The sequence below is a fragment of the Chrysemys picta genome, chromosome 3, assembly GCF_011386835.1.
Source record: "Chrysemys picta bellii isolate R12L10 chromosome 3, ASM1138683v2, whole genome shotgun sequence".
In the NCBI taxonomy this organism is placed as follows: Eukaryota; Metazoa; Chordata; order Testudines; family Emydidae; genus Chrysemys; species Chrysemys picta.
This window is the reverse complement of record NC_088793.1, coordinates 13,598,393-13,607,178: the sequence shown is the minus strand read 5'-3', so window position 1 is coordinate 13,607,178 and position 8,786 is coordinate 13,598,393. Positions and strand designations below refer to the sequence as shown.

General features: G+C 43.2%; 1 long non-coding RNA gene across 1 annotated transcript; it reads right to left on the bottom strand.

Moving 5' to 3' along the window:
- Positions 1 to 323: 323 nt before the first annotated feature.
- On the bottom strand, positions 324 to 4,121 carry LOC135982009 (uncharacterized). The gene is made up of 3 exons (XR_010599208.1): positions 4,020 to 4,121; positions 2,191 to 2,321; positions 324 to 551 (listed from the first exon to the last, which is right to left on the bottom strand). It is a non-coding gene; the product is annotated as an uncharacterized LOC135982009 (long non-coding RNA).
- Between the last annotated feature and the right edge of the window lie 4,665 nt (positions 4,122 to 8,786).

Genomic DNA, 8,786 nt, shown 5'->3' with positions numbered 1-8,786 from the left:
GGACAGTTTCATAGCAGAGGGGAACAGAAGGCGGATGGAGGTGTTTTGGGGTACCAAGGTCGGTGGTAAAATGTGACTAGACCCAACTTCTCTGAAAATAACATAAGCCAAACAGAATGGTATAAGGTGTAAGGAACAGGAAAGAATTTATTCATATGCACTCACTGAAACATACAAATATATATTTTCCCTGATCTAGGAACATCCCCAAGTGCATTTAATATATGATAAGGGCCTTGTCTTTTCTATATTTATAATTTTAAAAAGGAAACCGAAAGGGATTTTCATTGAAAAGAAATAGCAAAAGAGCCCCCGTGCACCAATCAAAAGACTCTCACACGTGTTTGCAATACACCACCACAACAAGTTACTTTTATTAAAAGGAGAAGAACAAGCTATTATGGGTAATACAAGGGCTCCTCTGTGGATTTTTTCCAGCTCACAAGATTCTTTACAGCCCAGATGAAAAGGATCCAACGATTTTAGCAGCAAGGCGTCGTCTGCCAGATTTTCAGAGGTCCTGGACTGACGATCTCTGATGCCATCACTCACTTTTCATAAATCAAAAAGAAAAGAAACATTCAGATTCTGTGTTTATATCCATTCAAATAAGGGCATTGTTACTTTCAAATCAAAGGCAGAGCAGGAATTTCCCCCTCACTGAATTGTGAGTGCAAATATTCTTGGTTAACTGCAGAGCAGGGGATTCAACTGTTCAGCAGTGGGCAGGAGGTGTTGGGATGGGAAGAGCAGGGGCAGGAAGAGGCAGACCAAGGGCAGGGCATGCTCAGGGGAGGAGGGGGGAATGAGGCGGGAAGATGCAGGGCAGAGAGGGCATCGAGCAGCCCCCGTGAAATCAGAAGTTGGCACCTCTGGGCCCAGGTGACCACCTGGGGTGCTGGACTTGGCGGGCACGAGGCTCAGGGTGCTGTTTTTGGTGTTAGCCACAAAAGAGAAAATAGAATGTTTGGAATAAAATATTTGACAAATCCTAGAGTATAAATCTATTGTCTTATATGAGAGGAATAAATCGTGCATGCAAACCATGAATCAATGTCTTGAAAAGGACTACAAATGCAATAAAATATTAAGTGTTAAGAAGTTTAACAAATGAGAAGGGGTGGTATCGAAATGCTCCTTGCCGGGGGCACCATTTGGTCTAGAGCCAGCCCTGCACCCAAATTAACTTTACTGTGGGAACCTTCATGGTTAAACTGTCGCTTGAACAGCTGTTTAATGTACTCATGTAGTGCACTTTCGTTTTCCAAGATTCATATATTCCAAGGGCAGAAGGGGACCATTGTGATCATGTAGTCTGACCTCCTGTATAATGCAGGCCATAGAGCTTCCCCAAAATAATTTCTAGAGTATTTTTTTTTTTTAGTAAATCATCCAGTTTTGATTTAAAAATTGTCACTGACAGAGAATGCAATACACTCCTTGGCAAATTTTTCAAATGGTAAATTATCATCACTGTTAATAATTTTAGCCTTATTTCCAGTCTAAATTCTCTAGCTTCACCAAGTATAAGCCTCAATCAGAAACCAATGCGTGGTTAGTTATATTACTTGGTGTGTAATAGGTTCAAACATTGTATAGTGCGCTATGGCAAACCGTCGCTGCAGAATGATGCAGGCTGTTTCCTGGAGACTTTACTTTTATTCATCCCTGTTGTTTTCTCTCTTCTAAAATGAAACAATAATGCAGTCATATGCGGTGAGTCTGGCTGCAGTCCTTGTCCGTATTATGATGCTCTGGTGACATACAGGGGCCGTAAAAGCGGTTGGAGGAGAGTTATCCTAATCTTTGAACAAAACATGGCTGATGTAACTGGCCCTATGCTGTCCTCCTTGCAAGCACTGTCTTAGGGGTGGTGCTGGACATGGTGCTAGGGGCTCTCAGGTCTCAGGAGGGCAATCTCTATAGCAATGAGCATTATGCCGCTACTACAGGACTGGCCACAGGCAGAAGAGTTAAGCATAAGCAAGTAAGAGAAGTCTACAAGGGTCAATCCAGCCCCCAGACAGTCCAGAATCAGGGTAGCCACAGGAGCCTCCTTTGGCCTCTGCCTCTGGTCTGTGCCTTGTGTGCCAAGCCTCCAAGAGCATTAGACAGCTCACATATATGAAGGAGAGAAACAAATAGTTCTATTCACACAGTAATGTCTCCTTAGTAGAATCCTAAACTTACCCTCCGTCTACAGCAAGGATTAATCCTAGTGCAACGTCCAATGCGCCTAGTCCCGCGAGGACATCGGAAAATGTAGCATCCACCCCCGCGAGCGAAACATGCCGCAGTTCCAATGATACCCCGGTCATAAGCTGCACAAAAATTAATAAAAAAAGAGGCTTGATTTTCATTCGCACAGCAGGATAAAAGAATTGTGATTGCTATAATGGGCATTTTTCATTCAGTGAATTTCCCATTCACTGAGACCTCGATACATCAGCCCAATTATCCTCCTGTACACCATTTTACTAGATCTGTAACAGTACTTCAACGGCTGTAGTTCTCTGCATATTCAGAGAACTAAGAAGAGAACAGAGTGAATTCATGAACCAGATGCACTGGCTTCTTGGCGGCACACTGCAGAACATTAAAACAGAGTCTGGGTGTCCTGCGCAGTAAATTCTTTGGTGCAGGGAGTTTGCCTCTGTTGATCATTAGCATAGAGCCTGGCACAACGGGTACCAGTCCATCAATAAATAAATAAATAAATAAATAATGCAGAGGTATTGTCATTGCTGCAGAACCTTCTTCAACTTGACATAATGGCATCTCCAATATTGAAGCCAAGCACCAAAAATATGACAGATTAGGTCTGGGGGACAGTGTAGCTAGGGCATTGAGATAATGACCTGCCACTTTAAAGATTAAGATTTTAGTCCCAGACTGTGTACTCTCCCATTTGAGTGTGAGACATCAATTAGTAATAAGGGATATGAAAGCTCTGAATAATTAACACTAGTGAGCAGAAGTAGTTAGAATCTAATCCATGGTCTCTTGTTTCCTAACCTGGATCCTCATCCCCTAGAACAAGGTATATTTTCATCTGGTTAGGTGAAAGAAAGAGGACACATCTTGAATGTGTCCCACACAGATGTTCAGTTCTGCTTGGCCTCAGGGCTACCTTGATGGGGGGGAGGAAATGAAAGGGGAAATTTGTGGAAGGTACCCAAAATGTTGGAGGGATGGCTGGGCTAAATTTGATTGAGAGCATTGCCACCAATATGTCCTTTAGATAGTGTCCACATGCATCCTTCTTTACTTGTGGACACCAAAACGAGACCCAGTTGTCCCATCAGTGATCATACCTGTGCCTAATACAGAGGTAAAATACCCTCTCTACTCCTACTTGAGATTCCCCTGTTTAGGCAACCAAAGTTCACATTTGCCCCTTTGGCCACAGAGTCGCACTGGGAGCTCATGTTCAACTCATTATCCAGCATTTTCTCCCAAATCCTTTTCCGAGTCACGGCTTCCAAGGATAGAGGCCCCCATCCTGCAAGTAAGGCCTACACGCTTTGTTCTTTGATGTGGACATTTATATTAAGCCTTATTAAAATGAATATTTTTTGCCTGCACCCTGTTTACCAAGCGATCCACATCACTCTGTATCAGTGATCTGTCCTCTTCAATATTTACCACTCTCCCAGTTTCTATGTCATCCGCAAACTTTATCAGAGAGTTTATGTTTTCTTCCAGGTCACTGATAAAAATGATATATACTGGAGGACCAAGAACCAGTCCCGAAGGAACCCCATTAGATTGAATGTGGGGATATTTTTCCAGATCATAGATCCACCACATCTGAATGGATTTTCATCGGCACAGCAAAGGCACTTTTTTGACTGCAGGACTATTTCACAGCCAAATGTGAAGTATCTACTGCAAGCCATGTAAGCACCATATCTCTTTAGAAAATATTTTGGGAAAAAATGACACAAAGTTTTAGTCAAACTTAGTACATGCTCACAAATATCTTTCCATAGACTCCCCACATTTCATGAAAACCTTACCTTGAGCACTACTTTGTGCCACCAAGAAGAAGAGAGCAAAAAGAAGATAAAGTATCTTCATGGCTGTAGTTTGGCCAGGAACTGAATATCACTTGGCAGAAGAGACTCCAAGATAGACAGGAGAGGGAAACTCTTTCAATTTATAGGGTGCTGGGGATTGTGAAATGCTGATCTGTCGAAACCTTGTTTTGCTACAAGTGACATTTACAAGGTGTTTGGTGCAATCTGTTAATTATAAAGATATTTATTTGTACAGCACCATAATAATTCCTGGAGGATTTCAGGAAATACAGTTGACAACTCCCTGCATTCGGGAAGTTATAATATTAATATTTACATTTAGGAAACATCGCCTGCCTGGTCTAAAGCCCTTTGAAGTCAGTGGAAAGCCTCCCATTGATGTCAGATGAGGGTCCTAGTGTACAACACAATTCCAGAACACAGCTTTACCTGGCAAGCAACTGGGTGGGTTTTTGGAGTTGTTTTGTAAAATTTTCATCAATATATTATGTGTAATTTTGGAATTTTCCTAATTTCATGCATCAAAACCCACTAAAAAGAGGGTTAAAATCCTCGTTTAAGTGAAAAATAAAGTGAATCACTTTGAAAATACTTTGTACCAGGAATGTATGGTTATGGGGTTTTCCCCCTGTAAATCTAAACTGGGGAATTTTAAAGTTAGTGTTGCAGGAAAACCATGATTTTTCCTTTTGAATCCCCCATAACAAGTATCAGCCTTAATGATAACAGTCTAAAGTACAGACATAAAGTGTTGATGTAGCCAACCTGTGAAAAGCCAATGGCATTCACCATTGCTAAGCACCTCTGAGGATTTGTCTCATTTTTCAGGGATGAGGGAACAAAAAGTGATAGGGCTTAAACTGCAGTCAAAATATTTAGGACCATTTCTAAGGGTTCTATTGAGGAGTTTGACACCTCGGCATTCTCTGGGGGATTCATTCTACCCAGGGCCCAGAACTGACAAAATATGAACCTCCGTGAATCTTCCCAACACCCTTGAAAACCTCCTTCCCCATCATCACTTTGTTTTTTTTTTCCCCATTTCCACCCAGCAGGAAGTACCAGATACAGAAAGTTGAAGGTTGGGTTCTGCAGTCACAAAATGGGGGAAGAGAGGGACATCCATAGGGCAGTAAGGAGGTGGAAGAGACCTGACTCTTTAGTCCCCCAGTCATTACCCTCAATTTCAGTTGTCTCTCTAGGGAGGGTGCTGGTCTCCTCACCTACCGCTTTCTCCACAGACACAGAACAGGGATTCTACATGTTTCCCTGCCCAGAGAGGTCACAAGGAGCAGGCACATCAGCTTGTCTGGCCACCTCACTCCCCTTCTTTCCCTGTTATGACTATGCCGTACACACAGAGAAGTTAGAGCAAAAATACTCTTTCTGGAAAGTTGCAACATTACACTTCTTTATTTCTTAGAATTCAGAACGATAACACACACAACCCCCAAAACAGAATGAGAGCGAGAGAGAGCGAGAGCAGGCTGCTCCCTAAAGCAGAAAGACATAATTAACCACATCTTCTTCTAGGCTGTCTGGCTGCTGAATGACTCTGGTGAGCCTACAGGGCATGCTTCCCTGCAAAGTCCCTTTGGCTGCAACCATGACCAGGACAAAACCTTGAGTTTTTGTTTAATGCTTTAGTTTACAATTTTAATGCAGTTTTCAATAACCACACTTTCCCCCAGATGCAGATGCTCCAGATGGGTTCCCTTCAGCTGCTGACTGGAAACCATGCATCTGCCCTTAATTGACACTGGCTGCCACACGGAGGACCACACCTGGTTTGGGAGAGGCTGCAGAATGTGGGTGTCAAAGATAGGGATGGGCAAAATTGTCCTAGATAAAATAATATTCGGTTCCTGACAAAAAATAGCAAACGCTTCCTCCTCTTTCCCTTCCACTGCCTACAAACTCATGTTGGCCTCTTTTCACAGCCAACTGGAAACTGGAGCAAAACTTTCCTGAAGTTTTAGGAAGATTCACTTTCTCTGTGGTGCCCATGCATCCTATACACAAATCTCCATGCCTCAGGAGGATTTGGGGGATCAATATTTTCCTTGTGCCCCATCAAACATCCTCTCCTGTAGACCACTCACAATGGAACCTACCTCTGAATAGCTCCACCCTTCCCCCTGGCTGGTGCTCTATTCCTGAGGGGAGGCCCATCCATCTCTGCCATCATCCTTCACAGAGAGTAGTTCTTGCTCTTTCAGTCGGGCTGTATGTGGACCATGGCATGGCACAATGCAAGGTCTGGTCTACATGTACAACGTAGTTTGACCTGGCTACATCACTCAAGGGTGTGAAAAACTCACACCCCCGAGAAACAAAGTTAAGCCAACCTAAGCCCCGTTGTAGACACTGCTAGGTCAGTTGAAGAGGTCTTCTATCAACCTATCTACTACCACTTGAGGGGATGGATTTACTACAGCAACAGTGAAACTCCCTTTGTCACTGTAGTAAGTGTCTACAATACAATGCTACAGTGGTGCAGCTGAAGCACTGAGGTGTACAGCAGTAGCTCTTGTTGTGTAAATATAAGTGTGCAGGCTAGTGCGCCAAAACTAGCTCATCTCCTTCCCTACATGAAAAACTAGCTGTTGTCAGGGGGGTGGCCGCTCTCTCTCAATGTTTCCGCTTCCTGCCCCAGTGAGCACGTAGGGTCTCAGTCGCACTGAGAGGCCCAACTCCATTAGAGAAGCCTTAGAAATTTTCATGGCTGCGGTTGTAGCCCAATCATTTCTCATTCTCCCTTCTCTCAATTGCGTGAATGAGAGAAATCCTTAAAAGGTGCTTAGTATCTTCAGGGGCCATTGGCTCTCACAAGGCCGACACATCAACATTTCATGTCTGCACTTTCCACTGCTATTGTTTTGGCTGAGGATTGCTACAGCCACAAAACCACAAGGAGAAGGGAGAGATTTCAATATTGTGGGGGCTCTGCCCTGTAAAACTTGCACATGTATGGGGGCTAGGGGCCATGGAGGTGATAGCAGGACTCATAGAGGGTGGGACAGCTGCAGCAGTGCCCGGATATAATAAAGGGTTAACTGGTTATAGTTCTTTGCGGATAGGATAACCACATCTCACGGAACATCCATGTCAACGGCAGCATCGCTACCACACACAACACTGTTGATAGCGAATCCTCTTGAAAGATTCGTCTTTTAATTTGGACATCATTAATGAGAGTCCCTTCCAGGGAGAGTCGAGTGTTCCAGTTAATCATAGATTTCAGCAGAAAGGAAATGATCTTTGGGTGAACCCTGCAGGGGGGGGGGAGGGGCAAGTTGGGCAATTTTCCCCAGGCCCTGGGCCCCGCAGGGGCCCCCACGAGAATATAGTATTCTATAGTATTGCAACTTTTTTTATGGAAGGGGCCCCCAAAATTGCTTTGCCCCAGGCCCCTTGAATCCTCTGGGCGGCCCTGGAACGCTGTGCATTTTCAGTGTCTCAATGATCCATTTCACTCTTTTTTTTACAATGATCTCCAGTTTTCTTGCGCTGTTTGGACAGTTGCATGATTTTGACCTGGAGTTGCTCACCTCCATACAACACACCGGGCCAGGAGCCTGCAGACCAGCTAAGATCTTCTGAGGTCCTGTTTATACCATTCATAATAATTATAGATTTGCCTATAATCTCTGTATTGGGTTGGATTGGCAGCCTATACCCTGCTAGTTGCCAAACTAGTACTGTATTTCTAAGTCTTAGATGTGTATTAATTATTATTAGTAGTATTAGATTACTTTTGAGTTTGGAACCCCAATCATGGACCTGAAACCCATTGTGCCAAGCGCTGTACAATAATGAGACCGTCCTTGCACCAAAGAATTTTACAACCCAAGTATAATAAGGGAATGGCAGACACCATTGATTTGGTGAATTTAATGTACCCTGTCTATACAAAAGTACATCATATGCCATCTGAAAGCTTATTAAGTCTACTTCAAGAAGAGGTATGATGTGGAGCTGTCAGATGCTGCCATTACCAATTTAAACAGTGAAACCATCGACATATTAAAATAATCCCTTTGACTATTGCATTTGTTTCTTTTAGTTTTATGTTTGTATTATTTCAAGACTTAACATTGGATTTGTTTGTGATCTCAAAGCACCACAACAACAATCTAAACAAAACATCTAATAATACATTTTGAAAGTATCATTGCAATGTAATAGCAGTAGTGAGATTTCTAGTCTTATTATCATGGTCTCACTCGTCACTATGATCTCTGTTGAGAGTGCGTAGGTTACCACAGTCTTCACTGCATGTGCACAGTTCTCTGCAGAGAAGCTTGTTCTGACTACAGACCCAGCTGATTGTCCAGCTACTCCTACTGGTACAGGCACAAACGTCTTGACTTTTCCTTTTTGATGCATACATTGAGGTAAAGGCAATTCAGGTCTCCGTGGGTCTCCTTTTCTTTCCTGCTCCGATCAGACAGCACAGCTACCAAATTCCTTGCTGAAGAAGTTGCGGCATGTCTAACACTCTCTTCCTAATTTTGCACAATCTCAGAAGTGGTAAGCTCCCTTTGTTTTGACAATATTAAACCCAGATTTTTTTCCCTCATACAAAATAGGGGTGAGACAGAGTCACATCCTGTTAATGCATGTGCTGCAGGAGGTATGATGCAGAATTCAGGAATCAGTGCATCACAAATTGCATACACACGTCTTGTCAGTCGTGGTGCCTGTTTCAGTACATGTTATCTACGGGTTCCATTTTTGGAAAGT